The sequence below is a fragment of the Cervus elaphus genome, chromosome 14, assembly GCF_910594005.1.
Source record: "Cervus elaphus chromosome 14, mCerEla1.1, whole genome shotgun sequence".
NCBI lineage: Eukaryota > Metazoa > Chordata > Mammalia > Artiodactyla > Cervidae > Cervus > Cervus elaphus.
Genome location: NC_057828.1, coordinates 58,119,604 through 58,146,223, shown reverse-complemented (window position 1 = coordinate 58,146,223; position 26,620 = coordinate 58,119,604). Strand labels below are relative to the sequence as shown.

At 47.0% G+C, this 26,620-nt stretch overlaps 1 protein-coding gene across 5 annotated transcripts in view; it reads left to right on the top strand.

Annotated features, from left to right (window-relative positions):
• Positions 1–301: 301 nt before the first annotated feature.
• The window catches only part of KIAA0040 (KIAA0040 ortholog), a 40,289-nt gene continuing 13,970 nt past the window's right edge, over positions 302–26,620 (top strand). For 2 of the 5 annotated variants that reach the window (XM_043923388.1, XM_043923390.1), the window contains exons 1-3: positions 302–759; positions 8,892–8,945; positions 18,283–18,362. The gene's annotated coding sequence lies outside the window, so the exon portion shown is untranslated. The remainder of the gene's footprint in view (positions 760–8,891; positions 8,946–18,282; positions 18,363–26,620) is intronic. The other 3 variants (XM_043923387.1, XM_043923389.1, XM_043923392.1) reach the window with 2 other exon arrangements.

The window sequence follows — 26,620 nt, the reverse complement described above, 5'->3', positions numbered from 1 at the left end:
GGTGAGCCCTGCACTGCCCTCTGTCCAGTGAAGGCACGAGAACCATCACCCAGTCTGCCCCCATGGGCTCCCTCTCCAACACCTCCCGCCGCCTCTCCAAGAAGGCTGCTCCATTAGGAAGGGCTGGGCTGTTTTCACTTAAGCCCACTTTCCCTCCCGGAGAGGTCTCAGGTCTCTGGGAACTTTGTTGCGTCCCTGAAAGCACTGAGGGACTGGTTGGCTCCGCAGGCAGGCAGGGGAGCGGCTGTGTCCTGCAGGAGGCGTGTTCCGGGACAGCGGGGCACCGACACGACACGCAAGGGCGGGGCGGGGACGGGGTAGCCGGCGGGAAGCCCTGGCAGGAGGGTGCGTCCCGGCCCGTGTGCGCCCAAGGCCAAGGGCACCCCGTTCTCCGCGGGCCCGGGCCCGGGGTGGAGAGTGTGGGCCGAGCCCAAGACGCGCGAGGGGCAGCGAGTCTGATTCAGGAAGTCGAGCCTCTGACATCAGGGGCAGGACGACGAAGTGGAGTGAAACCTCAAAAATGCGAAGCCTGCGCCCGCGGGAGGGCAGGGGACATAGAGGGCGCCTTTCTCGCCACCGGCGGCAGGTACGCGCGGCGCAGGGCGGCCCCCGCTGACCCGCCCCTCCGGGCCAGGACCGCGCGGAACCGGCAGGGGCTTCCGAGGAGACACCCGGCACCTCGGCCGCCTTCGCTGGGGCGGCACCCGGCGGATCCCCGGGCGACCGCGCCTGCAGGAAGGCCTCCGGTGGGACTCAAAGGTGAGTCTCAAGAGTTTGTGTGGTTGTCTGTGTGCGTGTGTGTTTAAATACATTTTAAGGTGCCTTCCGTTGGTAAGGGGACTTCCCACTCCCTCTTGCCTCTAGAAGGATGAGTCCAACCCCAGAGATCAGTGAAATCTGAAGATCGTTTCCAAACAGCCTCTTGCCCCTCACTTCCAGCGTTCCCCCCGCTTTGCAAGGATTCTCAGCAGCCTTACATCTGCTTCTGGGCTAAGTCCACATGGGTTCCCAGCCGCGTCTGGGGTGGAGTTCTCAGACTCTAGTTGACAACAGCTGCCGGCAGGAGCGGCTTGAAAGGGACAGAGGGACATTCAATTTGCTGTAGGAACAAGTCAAGACCTGAGACCCTCCAAAAAGCATTCCAGGCTCCAAGGTTTCTAAATTGTTCTAGGCAAGCCGAATTTTCAAAAGGGGTCTAAGAAACTGGCCACAAGGAAAAAACGGCCTGGAGCCAGGGCTGGAATGGGAGCCTTTCTGCTATTTCCTGAGCCTCAGGGGATTTGCTGTGACCCAGACTTCTGCCTAACTTCTCTGCCTCTCTCAAGGGTCCCACTCCTACTTCCCTCCCCCCACGTGACGGTAGAATGGAGGACACAATGAGACCTGTTTCCCTAGTGTTTTGAATAACTTCACAGGAATACATTATGTAATAGAGTTAAATAAACTATAGACATTAGCTTGTGGGAGCACCAGTCTTGCCCAACCGAAAGGGAAACCGAAGCAGACAGGCACGGCTTTAATTTCTCAGAGAACACTGGCAGTCCACTTGCTGCAAGAATTCTGTTGAATGAGGAAGGGTGTTACCCTTGAGCGTCTGAGAAGCACTTTTCTCCCAAAGCTGTTGCATTTAATTCACTCAATTCAAGTGCATAAGAACCTGAAGGTAATCTGAAGGGACCCTCATTCTGAAGTCCCGCTGGGTAAGGGAAGAGCCTTGATTTATATGGAGCAGGACTTGAGGATGGCACTGATGCTAGGTTGTTCCTAACCTCGGTACAAATGGTTTCCAAGTTCCGCCTAGAGAATTCAGCAAGGATGTCACCGTCAACCTCCTGGCCTGATGTGTCTACCTGTTGCCCAGTGCCAGGCTGGGGAGGCAGATGTATTGAAAAATCTGATCAAGTCTTTCATTTTATCTGAGATTCTGGCTCCCCATCCCCAGTCCGGATATAATTTTAAGAAAAAAATGCATTGAAAGCCAAATGTTTCTCCAGCCTTCAAACTTTGTTAACATTTAACCCATGGAATGGGCTTCCCTGGTGGCTCATGCATGTGTGTATGTACATGCTAAGTTGCTTTGACTCTTTACAACCCCATGGACTGTAGCCCACCAGGCTCCTGGAGTGGGTTGCCATTTCCTACTGCAGGGGATCTTCCTAACCCAGAGATCGAACCTGCATCTCTCACGTCTCCTTGTTAGGTGGGTTCTTTACCGTTAGCGCCACCCGGGAAGCCCCTCCCTGGTAGCCCAGTGGTGAAGAATGCGCTTGCCAATGCGGGAGACAGGGGTTCACTCCCTGAGTCAGGAAGATCCCCTGGAGAAGGAAATGGCAACCCACCCCAGTATTCTCAACTGGGAAATCCCATGGACAGAGGAGCCTGGCAGGCTATAGTCCATGGGGTCGCAGAAGAGTTGGACATGACTTAGAGACTAAACAACAACAAACCTGTGGAATAGAGAAAGGATGTTTTCCACCCTGTCCCCTGAATACTAACTGGGGAACTGCAGGTAATGCAGATTATACTACTATGCAAGGAATGATGAGCTCTTTCCTGTGGCAGTGGGAATTCATTTTTTAAACAGGGAAAGAGTATGGTCAGATCTGTGTTTGGAGAGAGAACTAATGGCCAGATGGAAGCCGGGTTGGAGAGATAAGGAACAGAGATAAGGAGGACCTCAGCTAAGAGAACAGCAGAGGGAACTGAGAAAAGGGGTTTGGACTTTTGGTAATTTAGGAAGTAGAGTCAGAGGTACCTGGAGACCAAGTGAATGTGGCTTAGGAGGAATGAATGGAATGGAGGATTATAAGGTGTTGAGCTGGGGATGGGAAGATGCATTGTGATGCTTGTAATGAAAACCACATGAACTGGAGGAGGAGTGGACTTAGGAAGCAGAGTTTGGGAGAAAACGATGAACACTTCAGACACATTTAAGTTGGGTGTACTCAGGAGATGACTGGGTGGAGATATATGAGAGGTAGTGGGTACACAGGTCTGGAACCCAAGGAGACGTGGAGGTTGCTCCAATGCGACTATCTCAGATGCTGTGCAGAAAAGCAGTGTTGAAGGAAACTAAAGAGGACTGTATTACACTGTCAATGAGATCGCTTGACCCTGAAGGGTCTTGGATTGGTCAGTAATGGCCTACAGATCTTATTTTCATATCACATACTGACTTCCATATGACTCCCATGAGACGCCCATGGTTTCCCCCAGCTGTCTTGCAGGATGATACCTAAAATGTTGGTGAGAACCCTGGGTTAACGACACACAGGTGGTGAGGATGCATTTAACCAATAAGCAAATCCCCAGGAATTACTCCCCAACATGAGAAGTGAATACTTTAGTTGAATTGTAAGATCTGCAGATCTCCCCAGAACTCATACCCCAAGTCAAGGCATGGCATCTGTGTGGGAGAGTCCTACCTTCATTAAAACAAGAAGGACAACTTCCTCAGATGAATTCTAAACCTCTGTAGAGTGGTCCTTTAGGTCTGGCTGCCAATGCCCAGATCAGGATTTTATGTGACCTGGTAGGGAAGAAAAAATCACCTTGAACTTGGAACTAGACAGACATGGGTTCAATTCTTGCCTTGACCACTTATTAGCTGCCCTTGCACAAGTCTTTGAATCTCTCAGCTTCATTTCCTTTACATTTAAAATGGGGATAATTATGTCTCACCAGGGCAATGGTTAGAATCAGAATCAAATTGAAAAAGAAAGTACATTTAATGTGCTATATAAATTGTACAGTTCTATAAAAATGTAAGGGGGTTTTATTATTATTACTAATCTTTCCCCTTGAAGTCACCAAATCAGATGGGCTATGTAAGTGTAGGATTTGGGCAGCATCGTAGGTCCAGACGTGCAGCTTTTTAACTGCATATAATATTTGAAGGCTGTAATTATAGACGTCTCCTTCCGTCAGAGCAATGACGGGTATCTGCTTCGCTTTTTACTCCTTACTTAATGTGATCAAAGATCAAAGAAGTGAATGGTCTCCTAAAGCGAATGCAGATTGTATACTGACCAGGAGCTCCTGGGAGCTCACAGGGATAAAGCAGCCAGGATTCCACTTACTAAGCCACAGACCAACCCCATTTGCAGCTGAGGCCACCCAAAGGGGACACTTTTTTTTCTGTAATCCTCATCAGTGTGCTAGTTGAACCAGCAGTAGTCCTGAATCCGAGCATCTTTCAATGGCTTAGATGTCTCTGTGGTTTTCCTGTCTCCCAGCCAGAAAAGCCTAACATATTCCAACCTAGTGAAGCTCAAGTTTTAGGCCAACATTAGAACTTTCAAATAAACAGACTTCTGATAGGGGCTGGTTGTTGAATGAAGAAAAGGAAGTAACCACAGACTCAGAGACTTCAAATGGAAAAACACTTTAGAGATGAGCCAGCCCCTCCCCCTCACTTCACAGATGAGCAAACTAAGGCTCAGAGAGGGAAGTGTGTGCTGGGGTCAACAGCTGGTTAATGGGGGAACCAATATCCAAGTCCTCGAACAGCGAACACTCCCTGGGGTTTCTACCACCTGGACCTTCTGTGCCTCACACACGGGGGCACAGGCAGGCACTGAGAGGCTGGCAGAGGGGAGAAGTGGAAAGACTGTATTTAAAGGCTGCATCTTCCCCACAGTGGCCCCTGGGGGGTAACCCAGGGGGTAACCAGGAGCAGCCCCTCCTTTAAGGGACTTCTCAGGTGGTGCTAGTGGTAACAAACCCACCTGCCAATGCAGGTTAGACATAAGAGATGCGGGTTTAATCCCTGGGTCAGGAAGACCCCCTGGAGGAGAGCATGGCACCCCACTCCAGCATTCTTGCCTGGGTCTCACAGAGTTGGACATCTGAAGCGACCTAGCGCGCGTGCGCACACACACACACACACACACACACACACACACTCCTCTATGGCAGTCTCTCTGCCACACCCAAGCCTTCTGCTTCATCAGTGTCAAGCCTCAAACTGTTCTTAATTCCCAGAGAGTCCCTTGAGAAGGGATACAATACTAGCTGCCTTAATGAACTAAAATCTGGTTTTCTGGGGGTTTGTTTTGTTTTGTTTTCTTAACCTTTTTTTTAAATTAGAGGATAACTGCTTTGCAACGTTGTGTTGGGTTCTGCCATACGACAATGCAAATCAGCCCTAAGTGTATATCCCCTCCTTCTTGAGCCTCTGTCCCACCCACCCCACCCCATCCCTCACACAGGTCCCAGGTTGAGCTCCCTGTGTTACATAGCAGTTTCCTGGATCTGTTTTACACATGGTAGTGTATATATGTCAGTGTTACTCTCAATGCATCCCACCCTCTCCTTCCCCCACTGTGTCCACAAGTCTGTTCTCTACGTCTGTATCTCTATCCTTGCCCTGTAAATAGGCCCATCAGTACCATTTTTCTAGATTCCATATACATGCCTTAATAGACGATATTTGTTTTTTTCTTTCTGACTTACTTCACTCTGTATAACAGACTCTAAGTTCATCCACCTCAATTCAACTGACTCACATTCACTCCTTTTTATGTCTGAGTAATATTCCATTGTATATATGTACAACAGCTTCATTATCCCTTCCTCTGTTGATGAACATCTAGGTTCCTTCCATGTCCTGGCTATTATATATAGTGCTCCAATAAACATTGGGGTACATATGTCTTTTTGAATTACTAAAACCTATTTATTAGTGTTTCATGAAACTTGTCATGAAGACTATTTCCAGACAAGTGGGTCTGGAAATACACATGGGTATTTCATTTTTGGGTCATCATTACACGTCAAAATGATAGTCAACTCACTGTTCAGTGGAAAGGCTGTAAGTGAATCACAGGAACTCATGAGACTCATCACAGGCACAGAAGAGACACAACAGTGGCAGACAGACTTTCTCCCTCTCTAAGCACTGGGAGGAAAATCTGCAGCACAGTTTTGGATAGACAATGCCCAGGGCTACCGAGCAGCTCAGGTTTCTGACATGTCCCCCGCATCAGCCTGAGCCATCTGAACAGAGCACCACCTGGGGATGTGCGTGGGAGACCAGGCGAGCGTAGCTGAGCTCCCAAACAAACTCCACCCAAACACAGGATTCCTTTCTGAGGGTAACTCCCAAGGGACTGTGGCAGTTCCGACCCGAATCCTGGCCCTGGGAAGAGGCTTCCTCCCACGCTTGTAAGCAAACTGCTCCATGGAATTTGTTGCTAAGAAATGAAAGGAAACCTAATCACAGCCATGTTTCTTGATCAGACCTGAAGATTTGTAAGTCATTGCAGACTCTCAACCGTCTCTCTCTTTTTAACAAAGAGCAAGCCTTGCTCTCAACTGTCTGTAACTCGTTCCTCTTGGGATGTTTTTCAGCAGACTTTTATTCGTCTTAAATATGACCCTGATTTCAAGCTGGATAACCTTAAGGAAAGCCCATCCACAACTTCGTTTAGTTTTCCAGGCAAGGTAGAAAAGACAATTGGCAGGAGAGAGGGGGAAAATTTAATAGCAATAAGGATATAAAATCGCTCAGTCGTGTCCAATTCTTTGTGACCACGTGGACTATACAGTTCATGGAATTCTCCAGGCCAGAATACTGGAGTGGGGAGCCTTTCCCTTCTCCAGGGGATCTTCCCAACCCAGGGATTGAACTCAGGTTTCCCACATTGCACCAGCAGATTTTTCACCAGCTGAGTCACCAGGGAAGCCCTCAGCAACATGGATAGTTGTACATAATAATATTAATACTTTTAGTCTTCTATTGTCCTTTTCAGGACAAAAGTTGGGGGTACATAGGTTTAGAGATGGGTGTGGAGGCAAGGGTTTGGGGGCGGAGAAATAGGCAGGGGAAACTGGGACATTCAATTAGCTTTAGCGTCATGGGAGCAGAATGGCATGCAGTGCACATGCTGGGTCTTAACCTAAATGAGATGTGACTGTGGCCACCTTAAATAAGAAAAGAGGAAAGCTGCACATGAGCCTGGAGCCTCTGAGATCCTGAGGCTGCGTCTTTTCAAAATTTCTAATCCTAGGTCCCTCTGCAACTCCACCAAAGGGTCAAAGCACCAGCTTTCAAAAGCCCCTCTGCTGTAAAGACTCCACAGCAGCTCAGGGCCCCAGGAGCCTCTCAGGCACACTGGCCCAAAATCCCCCAGGAACTAACGCTGGGGTCACAGTGACTTAGGTCTGCAGTGTCCATGCTAGGCTCTCCATAGCTATTGGTTGAATCATGGTGCTAAGACTTTGAGGCACACAAAAGTGACAGCCGCTGCTCCCTCCCACCACCCCCACCAGGCTGCTCTACCAGCACATCCAGCATTTCATGGTTGTTTCTGTTCTGCTGGGGAGAAGCAGTGGGGCTGGAAGAGAACATGCCACTGTCAGGGCCAGCCCTGCAGACGCACCCCATCTGTCAGGCTCCTTTCTGATTCCTGACTGATGGCTCCCACCCTCCCCTCCCTCACTCCACCTTCCAGTCTGACCTGAAACATCTCCTGCCCAAGGCCCACAGTCTGCCCAGCGGCAGTTGCCAGCGCAGTGATGGCCATGGCCTAGATGAAAACCTCCAGACTCATTACGTGGGTGACCCACCCTATCCCATAATGAGGCCTCCCAGGGAGAGGGGAGCACACAGACGCAGCACACCACCCAGACATGACCTGCTTGCTCAGAGTGCTCCTGGTTTCCAGAAGAGAAACTCAGACCCTTCCCTGCAGGATGTTTGGCCCAACGCCTTCTCTGGCTCAAGAGAAAAGCAATGATGTACCGGGTGCCTTAGGACACTCACTGCTTTCCAACTACTGTGTTCGTGTAGTTTTGCATGGAGATATTATTGACCCCTCTAAAGAAAGAGCTGATTTTTACTGTGTTTTCAGTGGATAGATGGCACAGGTTTCCACAGCGAGGTGTGGAAAGAATATCTGAGATGTTCAGATAGAAATACTGCATTTCCCCCACCCTGTCTGGGACAAGAGGAAGGGACCCAGTCACAGGGCATGTGACACATGGGGAAGAAGGTCTGATGCTCCTGACTGACATTTTCCAGGAATAAGTCTTCAGATGTTTTAAAAATAAATATTATTCATTCAAGAAGGAATACTTCAACCACTGAGGTATGTGGTCATTCAGTATTTGGTACTGGAGGGAATGAATAAATACACACTAAAAAGATAATCAAATCAACAATGTTATACTTCTTAAAACTTAATAATGGAAACTGTACCATTGTTTTCCATTTATCATCTATCAGCTTTCAAGAAATTTTGTATTATCTCCTCCCATATTTTTTATGGAAGTGAAATTCACATTACAGAAAATTAATCATTTTAATGTGAACAATTCAGTGGCATTTAGTACATTCACAAAAGGGATTGATTGAAAGTTTTAGTTGCTCAGTCGTGTCTGACTCTTGTGATCCCATGGACTGTAGCCCAGCAGGCTCCACTGTCCATGGAATTTTCCTGGCAAGAATACTGGAGTAGGTTGCCATTTCCTTCTCCAGGGGATCTTCCTGACCCAGGGATTGAACCTGGGTCTCCTGCATTGCTGGAGGATTCTTTACCATCTGAGCCACAAGGGAAGCCCATAGTACATTCACAATGTTGTATAAATAGTATCACCACCTCTAGTTCTAAAATATTTTCATCATTGCAAAATAAACCCCCAGATCCATTAAGCAGTTACCCCTTATTGTTCCCTTTTCCCAGCTCCAGGCAATCTGCATTTATGGATTTATCTATTCTGATATTTCCTATAAATGTATGCCCTTTTGTATCTGGCTTCTTTCATTTAGCTTAATGCTTTCAAGGTTCATTCACGTTTTAGCCTTTACTGGTGTTTCGTGCTTTTTGTGGCTGAATAATTATTCATTCTGTGATTTACTATAATTTGTTTAACTGTTCATCTGTTGATAGATGCTTGGGTTGTTTCTACCTTTTGGCTATTGTGAACAGTGCTGTTATGAACATGTAAGTACAAGGATTTGTTTGAGTACCTATTTTCAATTGTTCTGGGTAGATACCTAGGAGTAGAATTTTTAGATCATAGGGTAACTCTATGTGTAACTTTTTGAGGAACCATCAAACTGTATTCTCCAACATTTTAATCAGCAGATGTAAGTTCACTTCCTTTCTTGAGGATAAGAGGCATATGAAGTGACATGCTTTCCCACGCCTGGTCCCTTATTTGTTGTCTTTGAGCTTATCCTTTAAGGAAAGATACTAAACTCTGCTTCTTGTTGTCCTAGAGATGTGGAGTTATTTGGATGCTTGAGATAGAAAATATTTGGGGGACTTCCCTGGTGGTGCAGTGAATAAGAATCCACCTGCCAATGCAAGAGACGTAGGTACGATTCCAAGTCCAGGAAGATCCCACATGCCGCAGAGCAGCTAAGCCTGTGCACCACAACTCCTGAGCCTGTGCTCTAGGGCCCACGCACTGCAACTGCTGAGCCCACACACACAACTGTAGCGGTCTGTACATTCTAGGGCCCATGAGCCACAGCTAATGAGCCGCTGTGCCACAAGTACTGAAGCCCATATGCCCAGAGCCTGTGCTCTGCAACAGGAGAAACTGCTGCAGTGAGAAGCCTGTGCACCACAGCTAGAGGGTAGCCCCCACTCTCTGCAACTAGAGAAAGCCCACACGCAGCAGTGAAAACCCAGCAGAGTCAAAAAATAAATAAATGATAAATAAAGAAAATATTTGGGTAAACTACAAATCCTTCTTGGTGCAGTTAAGTAGTAGGCAATAGGTAACACCAGCAGTATTTCTGGAGGACTGTTGATGTGCCACGCATTGCATTAAGAAAGTCATACCCTTGCTCTCATTTAACCCTCGTAGTTCAACTATGATACCTATCTGCCATAGGAGGAAAACTGAAGTCTCTACCAAGAGTTAAGTTCTCTTCCTCTGGCTCCAGAGTGTTATTGATAAGCCTCTCCTACAAAGAAACTGCAACTGCCACCAATGATGAATCAGAAGCTGTTCTGTTACGGTCCACTTTGGCAGATGGATAAAGACGCAGTTATAATAGTGTGACCAGTGCTTTTATAGGTGTGACAATAGTGAAGAAGTACACTTAGCCCAGCTCTTAGGTGACAGACTTACCAGAGGAGACAAAATCTAAGTTCCTGTTATTATTTCATTTATAAATAAATGAGCTTTTGTGCCACTTAGTGAGGCTGGACCCTCCCCCATCCTCCTTTGGCACCACCAGGTCATCATTCCTTGTGCCCAGTGTCTGGCATGCAGTAGCTGCTCATTAAACATACGTTAATAAACACATGTCTATCCTAAAGGAGATCAGTCCTGGGTGTTCATTGGACAAACTGATGCTGAAGCTGAAACTCCAATACTTTGGCCACCTCATACAAAGAGTTGACTCATTGGAAAAGACCCTGATGCTGGGAGGGCATGGGGGCAGGAGGAGAAGGGGACGACAGAGGATAAGATGGCTGGATGGCATCACTGACTCGATGGGCATGAGTCTGAGTAAACTCCAGGAGTTGGTGATGGACAGGGAGGCCTGGCGTGCTGCAACTCATGGGGTCGCAGAGTCGGACACGACTGAGCGACTGAACTGAACTGAACTGAATAAACACATGTGCTTCTGCAGATGGAACTTCCAGGCCCTGTCATACTGCTACAGGACTGCAATGCCTGAGACTCAACTCCTTTGCTTTCCTAAAACAGCTGGGGCGTCCCTGGTGGCTCAGTGGTAAAGAATCCACCTGCCCATGCAGAAGACACGGCTTCCATCCCCAGTATGGAAAGATGCCACATTCTGCAGGGCAACTAAGCCTGTGAACCACAACTACTTAGCCTGAGCTCTAGAGCCTGTGCTCCACGACATGAGAAGCCACCACAGTGAGAAGCCCACACACCGCCACCAGAGAGCGGTCCCCACTTGCCACAACTAGAGAACAGGCTGAGCAGCAACGAAGACCCAGCACAGCCAAAAATAAATAAGTAAATAAGCAGCTGTGGCCCAGGTATGAGGGAAAGGAAATGAGGAAAGGCCTAGAACAACTTTGTTCTCTCAGTCTGAAAACATGAGGAGACAAGAGAAGGCAGGGAGCGGGGTGGGGAGAGGGGTGAGGCTGTGAAGATACCTCCCCTTGCCCAGGTGAGGAGTCTGTAGAAGTGCCTGGGGTCCTGGAGCAGACACGGAATGAACTGCTAAACCACTTTTCCGAAACTCTAAGTTCTCCACTTCATCTCAGGGTTGAGTTGTTGCATCAAGACTTCCAAGCTCATGGCTATCCCATATCTGAGGCAGTTCACCTCGGCCTGCAGGGACAAGAAGCAGCAGCCTGGTGGAAAGATCTCGATTCTCCCCAGGGGATAATTCTCACTCCTCTTTCCCAGGGGTTTTCGGTGAGATTCGGCCATCACTTACCTTCCCTGGTTCACATTCAGCTCCTCTCTACAAAAAGAGAGCCCTGCTGGCCTTGCTTTAGAAGGCAGAAGCTGTCCCAGCCTGGCTCTGGCTGCACCTTACTTATGCTGGGTCGCGCTGGGTCTTCGTTGGTGTACGGGCTTTCTCTTGTGGTGGTGAGAAGAGGCTATTCTTCATTGCAGTGTGTGAACTTCTCATTGCTGTGGCTTCTTTTGCTGTGGAGCCTGGGCTCCAAGTGCACAGACTTCAGTAGTTGCAGCTCATAGGCTCTAGGGCATGGGCTCAGTAGTTGTGATGCATGGGCTTAGTTGCCCTGGACCAGATCTTCCCAGACTAGGGATCGATCCTGTGTCCCCTGCACTGGCAGGCAGATTTCTTAACCACTGGACCACCAGGAAGTCCCTCTGGCTTCATTTTTTTCTCATCACATTTCTTAAGTGTCTTTGTGTCTGCTGGACACTATCCTGGAGGCCGTGGGGGAATTTAAAAACCAAAACCAGGCACAGGTCCCACCTGCAGAGGCCTACTGCCTATTCCTAGGAAGCTGCCCAGCCCAGCCGCAGTCATGCCCCCTCATCTAGAGGTGGAAGAAACAGCCTTCCCCACCACCCCCGCCACCGGAATTAGAGCCTGTCCTGGGATCTCTGCTTGCAGGTGCCACCGTTTCTTTGCCCACCACCCAGGCTCTGGACTGTGCCACTCGTGGCATCCCCAACATCTGCTTCACCCTGCTTGGCTGGTTCTCCAGGCTCTGACCAACTTACCTAAGTCATAAGCTGCTACTCTGGGTACCTAACCCCAACTGTGAAAGCAAGGCCTTCTTGTTCTGCACAGGCCCCAGTCCTGGTCCCCTCCACTGCTGTAGCCCTACCCTGTTATAGCACCTGGGACCTGGCCATGCAGAGGCCACTGCAAAGCTTGTGGAGATATAAGGGCTCAGGTTCCCAGGGATGACTGTGGGCACCCTGACCTGGAGGAGGTAACACACAGCCCCTCACAGACACTCTCAACTCTCCCATCCCATAACCACTCAGTCGGTTCACTAACCAATGGACAAGCATTTATTAAGCATCTACTATTTGCCAACACTGAAGTAGGCATGGGGGGATTCCTAGAGGAGAAAGCTCTCAAATAGTCTACAATCAAGTGGAAAAGCAGATACGAACAGCATCTGTACCACAAGTATACAATAGGAAGACTACATAAGTATCCCACAGTATCTTACATGCATTGTCAGGGAGGTAGGTAGGAGAGATGGACAGAAACGTTCAATTGTGATGATCTCTTTGTAACCGTGATTCCAGAAAAAGTCCCCAGGTCACTAAATTATCCTTTCTCTTACCCTGTCTGCTGAGGGCTGTTCAGTACACATAGGTCAGAGTTTGCTCTAGTTTTATAGGCCAGAGCCTTCCTCGTGGGCTCTGCCTGGGACACCCAAAGGCATCTTGCCATACTACACATGGGAGTCATCAATCACTGTGGTCCCTACTGCATCCTTGAACTCCCCACTGCTGGATTACAGCAGGGGTCACAAGCTCAACACCCATGGGGCCTGACAGATAAAACTAACATGTATGGAATGTGGGCCAGGTGCTGCTTTAACCACATGACAAAGATGATTCAACTCATCTGATTTCCATAACAATTCAATGGCAGAGGGTCTATTCTGATTATTATTTTATAGCTGAGGGACAGAGGGGTAGAGAGACTATCCTAGGTTGGACAGCTAGTGAATGGAGGAGGGCAAGCAGCCTTTGACCCAAGCTAGTCCACCTGAGAGAGTAACACAGGTAGTGTGGGAATCCCTACAGGACTCGCTGGAAGCTGTGCCTCAACCAACCTCTTTTCACTGATCACATCTACCTTACAGGCTTCCAGCTTGCAGCCTGTGATTTCGAGTTGCCCTTCTTACACAAAAAACTCATTTGGTTTCCACCAACCTTGGGATAAATGTTAATAGTACTATTACATGGGTAGGCTAACTGAGTGTCTGTGTGTGTGTGTGTGTGTGTGTGTGTGAAAGAGTTGTTGTTGTTTAATTGCTCAGTCGTGTCCAACTCTTCGACCCCATGGACTGTAGCCCAACAGGCTCCATGGGATTTCCCAGCAAGAATAATGGAGTGGGTTGCCATTTGGAGCAATCTCTTTGATCTTGGGCCAGTTGGAACTGGCTTTGGTTACCCTCATGGCCCCAGATTGGAATTCGGGATTATCACACATTTAAGAATATACAAAGGAATAAAGCATGTTTGGAGTTGAGAGGGAAGGAGGCAGAAAACTGACTAGCCACTCAGATTTTCTCACGCAATAATCTGCTTTCACGGTTAAACATGAAAAACAACCCCTGGGTAGGTCCTTGGCCCAGGGCATCATCTTGTTACTCCTGCTCTGTCCTTGGACATTCAAGTCAGAATAAGGAAGGAGGTGAGGAGGGAGAGCAAGTCTCCCAGTAGCATCTCTTCTCAGGCCACAGCCTTTAGGAACCCTCACCTTGGGCCAAGCTGTTGCCTGGAATACCATGGATTAGAGCAGCTGGCTGGGAGAGTGAGCTGTTTGTTGCCATGGTAACAATGGCAGATTCAAACTCTCCAGATCTGGGCCCAGTGCCTGGGCCACCTTGATTGGCTTCTTTCTCTGAGCCAGCTGTGCTTTCTTGAACAGCCTGGAATCCCTTCATTCTCATCCTCACTGCATTTAATCATCCCATTCTCCCGGCAGGTGCCATTTCAAATCCCACCCTCCTCGAAGCCTTGCCTAGATTCCCTCATTGGAATGAACAGCTTCCTTCGTGCTGCTCCCATAACCATTTGCTTGCATTTCCCTTGGGACATGTAACTAGTCATGCTTCACTGTTCCCCTGTGCTCATCCATTTCCCAAGCGAAAAATAAATCCCTTGATTCACAGTCTGTGTCTTTAGTTTGGAATCCCTTACCCAGGTGGCTGGCAGCAAGTTTCACATCTTGTTAGGCAGCATTAGCTGGGAGAGCCTTACAGAAAAGAAGCTCCTTGTGCGCACAGTAGGTTCTCAACGGAAGTGCATTGTATTGAACTGTGTGTTGTAGAGAGGGGAAAGGGCAGTTCCTTGGCCTCCTTGGACTCAATTGTGTCAACAACCCAGGCTCAGGGAAGGAAGAAAAAAGCCAGCCAAAGGAGTTCCTCTTTCTGAGGAAAAAAAACAAGAACTTTTTGCAGTAATACCAGTGAGGTACCGAGACACTGAATGCAACACACACTCTCGCTACTCAATTGACTTGGCGTCTGAGAATTACCAAATGGAATGTTAGCAATTCATGACAGCAAAATGTGTCAGGAACACAGCCAACCAGGGCTTTCCAAAAGCATGGCAATAGCCTCACTCTCATGTGATATAATTATAATATTCAATATGGCACCCTGTGAGGCAAAGGCCCATATCCATTTGAGGCCAGCGATCTTTGGAAGGCAGGTCTCACTGCTGTCATTTCTGTTTCTTGGCACTGACAGCCTCACTGGAGATTCAAAAGTATCCAGTCACGGAAAGAGGCCTGCAGAGTGTGCCTGCAGTCTGGAATGCCCCCTGGCTATCTGGCATCTGAGCACATTCTGAGCCCAGGCTGAATGAATTCTCCAAACCCAGAATACTGAAATTCCAATTGGTAGATTTTTTTTTCTTTTCCTGAGTATCTTCTGTGTGGCCACAATGCTGGGTACGAACCCATAAACCAGTGTGGCATAGTGGAATGAGCCCTGGATATTTAGGGGCAGAAGAGCTGCCACATCTGCCATGATTGGCTGTGAGACCTTGGGCAACTCATTGCAGTGAACCTCAGTTTCCTCATCTATAAATATGGTCATTCACTAATTCAACAAGTATTTTCCAAGAACAAAACAGGTGCAAATATTTTCCAAGAACAAACATGTCCCATCAAATATTTTTCCAAGAACAGAACAGGTGGGAGTACATTCTGTCTAGAAAGGAAGCAAGATGATTAAATAAACAGTGACTCTAAAGTGGGTCATAGGCTGTGGTGACGGTATAGAGACAGTGTCGGGGTACAGGACAGAGGCTCTAATGAGGTCGTGGAAGGTTTCCCAAGGGGGTGCTATTTTAGCTGAGACTAAATGCATAGAGACCAGGAGATTGCAGAGTACTGGTTGAGGTGGGATTGGGGGAGAGTTGGGGGCATTTGAGATAAAGAAGCTCTCGAGGCCCCAAAGCAGGAAGGACCACATATCTCAGGGAGTCTGAGAAATGGAGGGTTTTATAAACTGGAAGACTGACTGGTTGCCATTGTTGGTTCCTCTCCTGTAGCTTTTTGGGAGTTAATACAATAAGGAGAGTATCACGCTGGGAAATGGAAAAACTAGAACCTGGTCTGCCCTTGGCCACTGACCAGCTTAGCAATTTTAAACAAATTTTGAACACCCATTTCTGTTCTTTAGTTTATTCATCTGTGAAATAGGGCAAGAAATCCCTTCCCTTCTCACATTACAGTGGATTTAATGAAGAAATGTTTGCAGAAGAGAAGCTGTTAAAAAATTAAAATGAGTTATAAGTGCAGGGTCGTTGCTAGTACTTTCCCCAGTCATAAATAAATTCAAACCCATTCAGGCATCAGTTTTAAGACTGGAGAAGTGATTGCACCATGGTTACCGCCTCCCTTCCCAAGGGATCAGGAAATAAATCACAGTTTTTTTCTGATTGGTTTGGTGATATTTCATTTCAGTTCATAATCGGATTTTGTCTAAGGGAGAAAGTACGCTATTAATAAAAGTGTTTTGTTTTTTTTTTTAATTGTAATATTTGTGATTACCAAGCCTGGCTGGTTAGGTCAGACTACCCATGAGCCCTGGAGAAGGCAATGGCATCCCACTCCAGTACTCTTGCCTGGAAAATTCCATGGACGGAGGAGCCTGGTAGACTGCAGTCCATGGGTCGCTAAGAGTCAGACACAACTGAGCAACTTCCCTTTCACTTTTCACTTTCATGCATTGGAGAAGGAAATGGCAACCCACTCCAGTGTTCTTGCCTGGAAAATCCCAGGGACGGCAGAGCCTGGTGGGCTGCCGTCTATGGGGTTACACAGAGTCGGACATAGTTGAAGCAACTTAGCAGCAGCAGCAGTCCATGAGCCCAGGGTGGCCCTTAATCCTGCTCTGGCCAAGGCATACTTTGAATTACCAGAGGGATCAGGTAAGAGAATGAAACATTGACACTGCTGCATCTCTCCTGCTCACCAACATTCAGGACTTTGTTGTTACACCAAACCTATGCTGAGCCTTCCAAGCCCCCTGAAATCTCACCCACCTTCCTCAGGAGGTTTCTTCACTGCCTTCCCAGTCCCAAACTCTGTACGTGCTGGCCTCTGGACCCCAGCTCTTGCTTTCCCATCTTATTCAGCTCAGCCTAGCTTCCCTTCTCTCACTTGAAGTCCAACCCTCGATGTGATCACGCCCAGTATAGGAGCCCCGCACAACCTCCATCTCCTCCAGGTTGCCTCTCCCTTAAAACCTAAGCCAACAGCCATCACTCTCCTTTCTAACTGTGCATGCATTTTGGCACTTCCTGATATTTATCTTAGCCTTTAATAGCTTGTATTATTTTTGAAAACTAAACTGTAAAGCACATTATCAGTTTATAAAGACTCTCATGCATATTTAACTTGACTTTCACAACAACACTGGATGGTGAGTGGAGTCAGTGGAGTTATTACCTTCCCATCTGAGAGATGGGGAACCTGAGGCTTGGGATTCAGGGACCTGCACTGTCGCCGGGCAGGACTTACTGTGTTCTAAGTCTCATGAAGAAACTCTTCTAACTCTGCTCATTGTTATGTGGCAGCCTGGATGGGAGGGGAGTTTGGGAGAGAATAGAGACATGTGTATGTATGTCTGAGTCGCTGTGCTATTCACCTGAAACGATCACAGCTGTTAATTGGCTATACCCCAATACAAAATAAAAAGGTTTTTTTTTAAAAAAAGAAATCCTAGGCTGGGAACCAGATCATACAGTTCTCTTTTCCCCCTCAGCACCATGTTGATCACACAGCAGATACTTAACTAACATTTCTTAGAATGAAATCCATATGCAACTACCAGAAAAATAATTGGAATGGCATATTTCATTGATGCAAATCATCACTATTAGTACTATTAGCCTCCTCATGGATCAACAACAGGATGCTTGAGAATTGTTTTTATTTTAGTGACCCAGTAAACAACTTCGGGGAGGCTCTCACATGTTCTATACAAACCTCCCTAACCCGCGCCCCCGCCACCGGCGGTCAGTCAGAGGGCAGCCACCCCTGCAGTTTCTGCTCCTTCTGCTCACACCAAGCAGCCTGGCCCCACCGCCTCTTGCTTCCTGCGAAGGATGGAATGTGCTTATCAGAACCTGCCTGGCAGGGTGGACATGCTTGACCAGCCCTTGGAAATCTGGGGTCATTTGGGCACACAGAGGATCCAGGCTGCCTAGCACCGTGGCACTGCGAGGGGAAAGAGGAGCCTCACTGGTTGGGGTAGGGGCTGGATGGGGTCCACCCATCCACCCATTCGGGGTTGGAGGCAGGAAGACCTCCCAGCATGGCAGCCAGTTTTCCAAGAACCTCAGGCCACTGTGATGACCTGGCAGAACTGAGGGATGATGGCTGCTGCCCTGTCCCTACATCGGCCCGGAGTAACGCCAGTCGTGACTCTTAAGAACTTGTGCAGTTCCTGACAGCCGAGGTGCACATTCACACGCCCTGCTGCTCTGACACAAGGACCAGGCAGGTGCCCACTTCCAGTTGGTGGTTGACTTTGGAAAGTGCCTGCGTACAGTCAGGCCTTCAGAACTGTATCAGTAGCCTGCCTCCCTCCCAGCCCCATGCCCGCTGCCCTTCTGCAGTGGTGAACCATGCTATCACTTTCTTGTGTCTCTTCCCAGATTTCCCCCATTTGGGAGATAAAGAAATTGAGGCCCCAAGTGACTGAATGAGCTTCCTGAGGACGCACGTTAAGTCACAGGTAAGAATTTGAACTGGCTTCTCATACCACCACGAACTTCCCCTATGTTCCCAAGCTATCTTTTAGCCAAGAATTCAGCTTGTATGAAAATCTTCAAGAGTATAAACAAATAAAACCACATATTATTCAAAGCCAGGCCTGGGGATCTGGAGCCTCATAGACTGTCTACTGAGGAGCAGAGCTGCCTACCCCTCTCAGGGCACTTACTTCCAGGCCCTTCTCTGGCTGCTCCAAGCCAACTCCCATCTCTGGGACCCTCTCCTGCCTTCCAGCTAGCAGGGGCAGGACTACACATCATGACCATTTTGCCCTATCAAAATGCTCTCACTCAATGTCCTATTTCTTCAAGATACTGATACTTTGAGGGTTGGTCTGATAAAATAAATATACATACATACATTGGGCTGATAAAATATACATACATACATACATACATACGTAGGGCTGCTAAGGAAAGATAAAGCTTAAGGCTGGTGTAGAGCCAGGTCAGAGTCAGAGTTCTCTGGCGTCTCCCACCATCTCCCCCACCTCCCATTGACCCCATATGCTTTCCAGAGTGTCTTCCATAATATTTTGAGGTCTCCAGGCAAGGATGGAGCAGAGGTGGTGGCTAGGGAGGACAGGATAGGGCTGAGGGAAGAGAGTGTGTGTGTGTGTGTGTGTGTGTGTGTGTGTGTGTGTGTGTGTGTGTGTGTGTGTGTGTGTGTGTGTGTGTGTGTGTGTGTGTGTGTGTGTGTGTGTGTGTGTGTGTGTGTGTGTGTGTGTGTGTGTGTGTGTGTGTGTGTGTGTGTGTGTGTGTGTGTGTGTGTGTGTGTGTGTGTACTCTTTAGTATCTATGAGGAACTCCCCTACCCCCACAATCCCCAGCTTAAGCAGTTTCTTCCATCCATACTCCCAAATCACTCATGGGCAATGCCTGCAGCCTCCTTTGGGAAGGTCATTTCAAGAGTGAAGAAGAAAAACATTGATATGGGGGGCAAAAGCAAGAGAACTGAGGCTATCAGGGATGAAGCAAAGTCAGTGGCAGTTCCAGAATTCCCCTAGAACAGGACTTAGGGGTAGCAATCTATATGCACAGAGGCACCTAAAACTGCATTTGATAAGACGGAGCAAACATCACCTATATCAAAGAAAGAGGGTACTGAGGCAAAAAGGGGGTGTTACTTGCCTGGGTGGGTGCTCCATCAATGTTTTAGCACATTCATATATGTCTTCTACGTTCACCAACAGTCACTTATCAAAACGGTAAAAATACATCTATATCCACACTCGATGTTGGGGGTACAGATGTAAATGCATACAGACAGGAAGTGAAGATTCATCCAGCAGTAACATCGACTCCTCCGCACTACATGCCCTCTGTGGCCCAAAGTCTGACGAACCCGAACTGTTTCCACACTGTGCATTCCACAGGGGTGAGTTAAGACTGGAAGGAGAATATTTCTGCTCACTCCCTCTATGACTTGGCCTTTACATTTTAAGCCTTAATATTACAGTAAGGTAGCTTTCAGCTTTTAATTGCCCTGAACTTTTGTTAACATTAAATGAAGGGAGGAAATGGAAAGGAAAATAAAATTGTATCTGTATTGCTTCTGAGTTGCATAATTGTATATTTTTGCCACCCCATTAGTTTTCAACTATTCCAGCCTCTAAACCTCTCCCCCGCCACCACTGAGGAAAATAAATAAGTCAGTCATTCAGCTATTGCTGCAAAGTTTGCCAGACTCTGAGTTCTCTAATATTAAAGAGAGTGATGCAACTTTAAATTCAGAGTCTATTTTTTAATTACCACCTGTGGGAGACCCTGAATCACACAAGTGCTTTGCTGTCTTCTTGCTTTTTCTAAAAACATACCTTTCCTCTAAGCAGATATGACGTTAAACATCAGTTATTGGAGTCAGCCACAGACTGTGTCCCCTTTATTTGGGGACCAGAGAAGGCACTGCCCCTCCCCAACCGCTTCTAACTCCAAGATGACCTCAGAGCCTCAGCTCACACTTTCCAAAAATAAAACTGTACCTCGGCACTTTACCACACCCAGCAAGATTGGCTCCAAAATTTTTTACCAAATAGTTTGGAAGAGTGAAAATAAGAGCAGTATAACCCAGGTATGTCACTGTAACCATGGCTACAGGTTTTATTAGCACTAATACGAGGATGTGGTCAGATTGGATATATACAGACGGCAAACACAAGCCTGAGTGGTGTCAGAGTGTGTGCCCATAAATTCTCCAAATTGGAAACGTGGCCCTTAATGACTATGATTCATAAAGGACCTGGGGCAGGCAGGGGTGAGGATGGAGGGAAGGTGAGGGCGTTGAGGGAGGAGAAGGTTTAGGTTGGAGGGCTGCATCAAGAAGGGAGTCAGTAACTAAAATTACTTCTAATTTTAGCTGTAATTCAACTTTTGAATACAATCCTCTAACATGCCCCTACCTTGCATTTAGACTATGTTCTTTGATGTACCTTGTCGTTAGTTCAAAAGTCTTGACAGATATCTGAGATGGCTAATAGCTGTAGTTCTCAGATGAAAAGGGGGCTCAGAAAGCTTAACTGATTTGCCCAAGGTCAGAAGCTTGGAGGACAAGTGAACCCAGAACTAGAACTGGTTCCTCTTAATATTCTTTCCACCGCACCCGTCTGCCAGCCTTTATATTCTGCTTGGGACATTTGGATATGTATTCATTCCTCTTGCAAACATCCCTCATCCTTATCATTTGTTTAATTAGCCAGAAACCAAGATCAATCCATCAAACTGGAGGTGACAGCTGGAAAGTAAGGCTTGCCTTTTGTCCTCATCTCTTTTTCAAGCCCCCTGCCTGGCTTCCAGCTATACAGATGACAGCACAAAGAATAGGCACTGTAGTCCCTATTCCAGAGGGAGTGTGTGGTATTGGGATTACAAAGTTTAATATGCCTCCAGGGACCAGGTAGGTGTCAGGACCGGGTGAAGCCAGCAGAGTGGGACTGGGGTACAGGTTAGGGGAACATCGGTCCTTCTAATGCTCCAGCAGATATGGGAGGTTAGTGTAGCCCAATTTTAGGACTCACTAAAGAATGAGAATTGTATATGAAATCAGAGGAGGAAAAAATAAAGTAAAGTAGAAGTGCCTAAGGATTGGATATAGCTCCTGGGCTGTCAGTGAGCACTCTAGGGAGTTTTATGAGTTTAGGTCCCCAGCATCAACGGTCATGTGTGACGTATTGCACTTCTCTTATATTTCTGGTCCTATTAAAATGTGAGCCCCTTAGGGTCACAGGAGGTGTCTTAGTTCATCAAGGGTGTGTCCACAGAGTGTGGCACACATGCCAGGCTTTCAAATACTTGACAAGTGAATGATTGGTGAATACCCCTTCATCCTAGAAGAGAGGGTCCAGAGACTGAAGTCCTCAGCATCTGGAGAATGGCAGTTCTAGAGCATAACATTTACAGCAGGGTCTTCTGCACTTTAGTAGCTCCTTTGTTGTTCAGTTGCTCGGTCATGTCCAGCTCTTTGTGACCCCATGAACTACAAGTTTTGTCTGTTCACAGGAAAAGTGATCAAACTGCACACCAGACTTCCCTGTCCTTCACCATCTCCTGGAGTTTGCTCAAACTCATGTCCATTGAGTCCGTGATGCCATCCAACCATCTCATCCTCTTTTGCCCCCTTTCCCTCTCACCCTCAGTTTTTCCCAGTATCAGGGTCTTTTCCAGTGAGTCAGCTCTTCCCATCAGGTGGCCAAAGTACTGGAACATCAGCTTCAGCATCAGTCCTTCCAATGAATATTCAGGGTTGATTACCTTTAGGGTTGACTGGTTTGATCTCCTTGAAGTCCAAGGGACTCTCAAGAGTCTACTCCAGCAACACAGTTCAAAAGCATCAGTTCTTCAGCGATCAGCCTTTTTATGGTCCAGCTCTCACATCCATACATAACTACATGTCGTCTGGCTAACACGAAGCGGTTGGAGGGCATGTCCCTGCTAGTCAGGGCCTGACAAAACGTGCTCCATTGGAGAAGGGTATGGCAAACCACTTCAGTATTATTGCCTCAAGAACCCCATGAACACAGTGAAAAGTAGCTCCATGGCCTTGGGCAAATTAGTCTCTGATAGCCTCGGTTTCCTTATCTGTATAATGGGGATTTAAAAGACTCACCTCCTGCATTCTTGAACGAGGTCATGTCTGTTGAGCCTTGATTACACACACAGAGTTGGACATTTAGTAAGAACACAACCAATGGTGGCTTTTGGATTCAACAGATCATTCTCTGTTCCTGTGAAAGGTGATAAGACATTATGCCAACCCTCTGTTTTTGAGGCTTTGGCCTCTGAGGTCTCTGTGTTAAAAGAGGATAGTCAAAGGAAAACAAGTGAGCATTCTAGCTGAAATGAAGAGGAGAAAGTTGATCGTGATGGACAAGACAAGGTAGCCCTAAGAAACTAGATCCTGGATGTCAGGAGGGCCGAGAGAGGGGTGGCAGCTGAGAATGAATGGAAATAAAATTAATGAGAGAGCAGGGGAAAGGCAAATGAGTCTGCCATGATTCCTAGGATCAGCTAACTCACTTCTTAAACCAGTTCACAGTAAAAGTGATCAAACCCTGCAAAAACTATGAATTCTGTAATGAATGGCTGCTTTTACCTTTCATGCAATGAGTAGTATAATAAATAGATGGCTATATGGCTTTCAAGGCAATTTTAAGGCACCCACTGTGTGAAGTGTACTTAGGCAACATGCTCTACACACATTATCTTTATACATATCATTCATTCACTCACTCATTCATTCATTCATCCATTCAACAAATACTGCCAGCCCACTTTCTGCTAGGCACTCTGTGGGGTATAAGGAGTAAAAAAATGTAGTACAGTGGAAAAACACCTCGCCTTCTGAGAAATGTGCTAATAGCTAATATCTGTGTTTACAGAAGAGAAAACCTAAACTCAAAGTGCTTAAGTGGATGTTGCCCAGACTCCAAGCCAGTGTTAGTGAGGAGAAGAAAACTCAAGTTTCCTTGATGATCTAGGGACATAAATATGAGGAAGTTTATAACTTGCTAACAAGCTGGGGATATTATACTCAATCATATTTAGTACTGTTGGAACTTTCAGAGTATCAGAGAGACACGATTTTTAGTGTTTATTCCTAAGAGTGACTGAAAATGACTAATTATTGTCAGAGTCTATGACATGCATCCTTGGGAGACAATGTAATTAAGGAAGGGAAGAGAGAAAGGAAAGGAAGAGAGAGGGAGAAAGAGTAAAGGAGAATAAGGTGGCTAGAGATTTTAGGCCATCCATAACAGAAAGTCAAAGAAAGCCCAGATGAAAACCCTTTTAAACTCTTTTCATTGTCCTTAAATTATTATCTGATTATTTTCCTTGCTTCATCTTTGAGCAGAGAGAAGGTGTCTTTTTCCTCTGCTCTATTTCCTAGCATAGCTTAATTAATACTTGATTGATTGAAAGATCGACTCATTTGAACCTGGAGTGAAATGGAGCTTTTTAATTTTCTTTTCTGCTGAACCTGAAATAGAGCATATAGTAATTAGGGAAGGATCCCTTGTTATCAGAAAGTCACAGCCACGATGAGCAATTTGTAACCGAGCAAAAGGAAGGTAGATGATTATTTGGGACCTGATAAAGCCTACTCCCCACTCCCTACTGCTTTCAGTGATATGGGAGTTTCTTGATCTTTATTTCCTCCTTGAAAGAGTTTCTTGGCTAGGGATCTGTCTGGACAGTGGGCTAAATGGTGGGTAATTGTCATCAGAGTCTGACCACAGATGTGACTGATGGCCTCTTTTCTATGCCTTTCATTACCCTGGCTCTCACCCCCCAAAACCTGGATTGACTAATTTACATTTTTTTAAAGATCTCTTGAGTTAATCAGCATTTCATTTATTCATTCATTCATTCAGGGACATGTTCAACTCTGGGCATCTAAACAGAATAAAACAGGCAAGGACCCAGTTCTCACTGAACTCGTTTAGCAGAGCAGGCAGACAGTCCATAAATGCATACGCCACAGTGACAAGAGCAATGCATGTGAATGAGAAATTTTAGAGTAGGAAGAACTACTAGGGCTGTAAGACAGGATGGTGTGGTAGAGATTCACCGGGGGCTTGGCTTCTCCGATGACTTGGTTAAGCAAGGCTTCCTGTTGAGCTAACATCTGAGGTTACAGTAAGTAGAAATGCCTTTGTGTGGAGCTTCTGCATGTTATGAAGTGGTCGATCACACTAAGATCTCAGAGAAGATGTACTGAAGGGATTAACAAGTTCCTGCAGGGTGGACAACTCTGAAGTAGGTGTGTCCAGGGCATGGTGAGTGAGGAGGTGGGTACAGGACAAGATTAGAGACGGAGGCAGGGCCAGCTGATGGAGGCATGTCTGGGGTACGGCAAGGAGTTTCGATTTGACTCCACAGGCATTGGGAAGCCATGGTGGGTGGGGGAAATGTGATCTGGCTCATGTGGGGAGAAGAGGCCATAAACAGGGAAGAGTAGAACCAGAGAGAATGGTTAGGAAGCTGAGCAGTAAGGGGTGATGGTGACCTAGCCATGACGTGGCGAGACGTGGACACATGTAGGATATATTTTAGAGAGAGAGGCCATGGGAGTGCTGAGGGGTGGGAGTGCTGTGCAGTCAGGGGGCGTACCTGAGTCTCCTGGGCCTACTGTGATGAAGCACCACAGGCTGGGCACTTTAAACAACCCAAGTGAGTTGCCTCACGGTTCTGGGGGCTAGAAATCTGAGATCAAGGTGTTGGGAGGGCTGGGTCCTTCTGAAAGCCATGAAGAGAGGATCTGTTCCAGGCCCCTCTCCTTGGCTTGTCAATGGCCAGCTTCTCTCAGTGCTCCTTCACGCTGTCTTCCCTCTATGCAAGTTGACCTCTGTGTCCAAATTTCCCCTTTTCATAAGGAAACCAGTCATATTGGATTATAGACCCAATTTATGCCAGTATGATTCATCTTAACTAATTTATTGATATATCTCCAAAAATGCTGTGTCCAGTTAAGGTCATATTTTGAAATAGTGGTTAGGTCTTCAACATAGACATATACTATATATGTGTGTGTGTATATAATTTTTTGTGCTGTTCTGTCTTTTAATTTTTCAAAGAAGACAAGTAATTACAATATAATCAGACAAGGGCTGTGATGGTAGGTCATTAGAGTAGTAGGTAGTGGAGTCTGGAAGGACAAGGAGTTCCCCTGTGAATGTACCGAGGGGAGAGGTGAGAAGCCACGCCAGGCAGGTGGATCAGAGCACATGGCAGCGCAAGACAGCAGGATGCTTGGGAGAACCTGAGGGAATGTGGCAATAGGGGTGGTGGGGGAGACGAGGCTGGGATGGGAGCAGGAACCACCAGCTCACAAGCGCTTTGTTCCCCTTGCTAAGGAGTCAGGATGATGGTACAAGTGACGAAGAGTCAAAGGCGGACTGAGCAGGGGGGCATGACCCCACTCTAATTTTAGGAGATGAGCTGAAGAAAGGAAAAACTAGAGACTGGTCTGAGGGCTCGGACAAATGCGATGACAAGGCAGGTGAAGAGGAGGGTGCCTCTGCTCCTCCAGATCCTTTCTCTGCTCCTCCACCCTCTGCCTTCTATGCTCATGCCACCAGAACTCCCTGGTCACCTTTGGTGCTCCCAGGCTCCAATTCCCTCCTAGACTGTGCAAAGCTCTTCCCCATGTCCAGGCCTTCACCCTGCTGTTCCCACCTGTACACAGGTAGACCCTTGTCATCCCTCAGACCTCAGCTCAAAGTCACCTCCTCAGAGGCCATGCTGACTGTGTCCTTTATAGCATCAATAGCATCTCTTGGTTTCCGTGTTTGTGTACCTGTTTACTGTCCACCTTCTCCCTGCAGAAAACAAGTCACTTTACCATATCTGCATCATTCCTGACTACATCGGCGTGCAGTGCCTAGGGCAGTGTTGACACATACTAGGAATGCAGAAGGAAGAAGGGGGGGCAACAGAAAGACAGTCTGGTTTGGGGGAAGGACAGAGGCTCATGTCACACTCTGCCCAGGGATATGAGGTCCCCAGAGATGGTATCCCCATCCTCATATTCTGTATTTTAATTCTGAATTGGTTGCTTTGAAAAAGAATGATGAATGGAATGGAGTTAAGAGCCCCCTTACTACAGGAAAACTAGAGGAAGGAGGAAAAAATGCCTTTTATTTTTTATTGTTTTTTAGGTTCTATTTTTTTTTTCTTTTTTTTCTTTTTTTTCTTTTTTTTTTTTTTAATTAGTTGGAGGCTAATT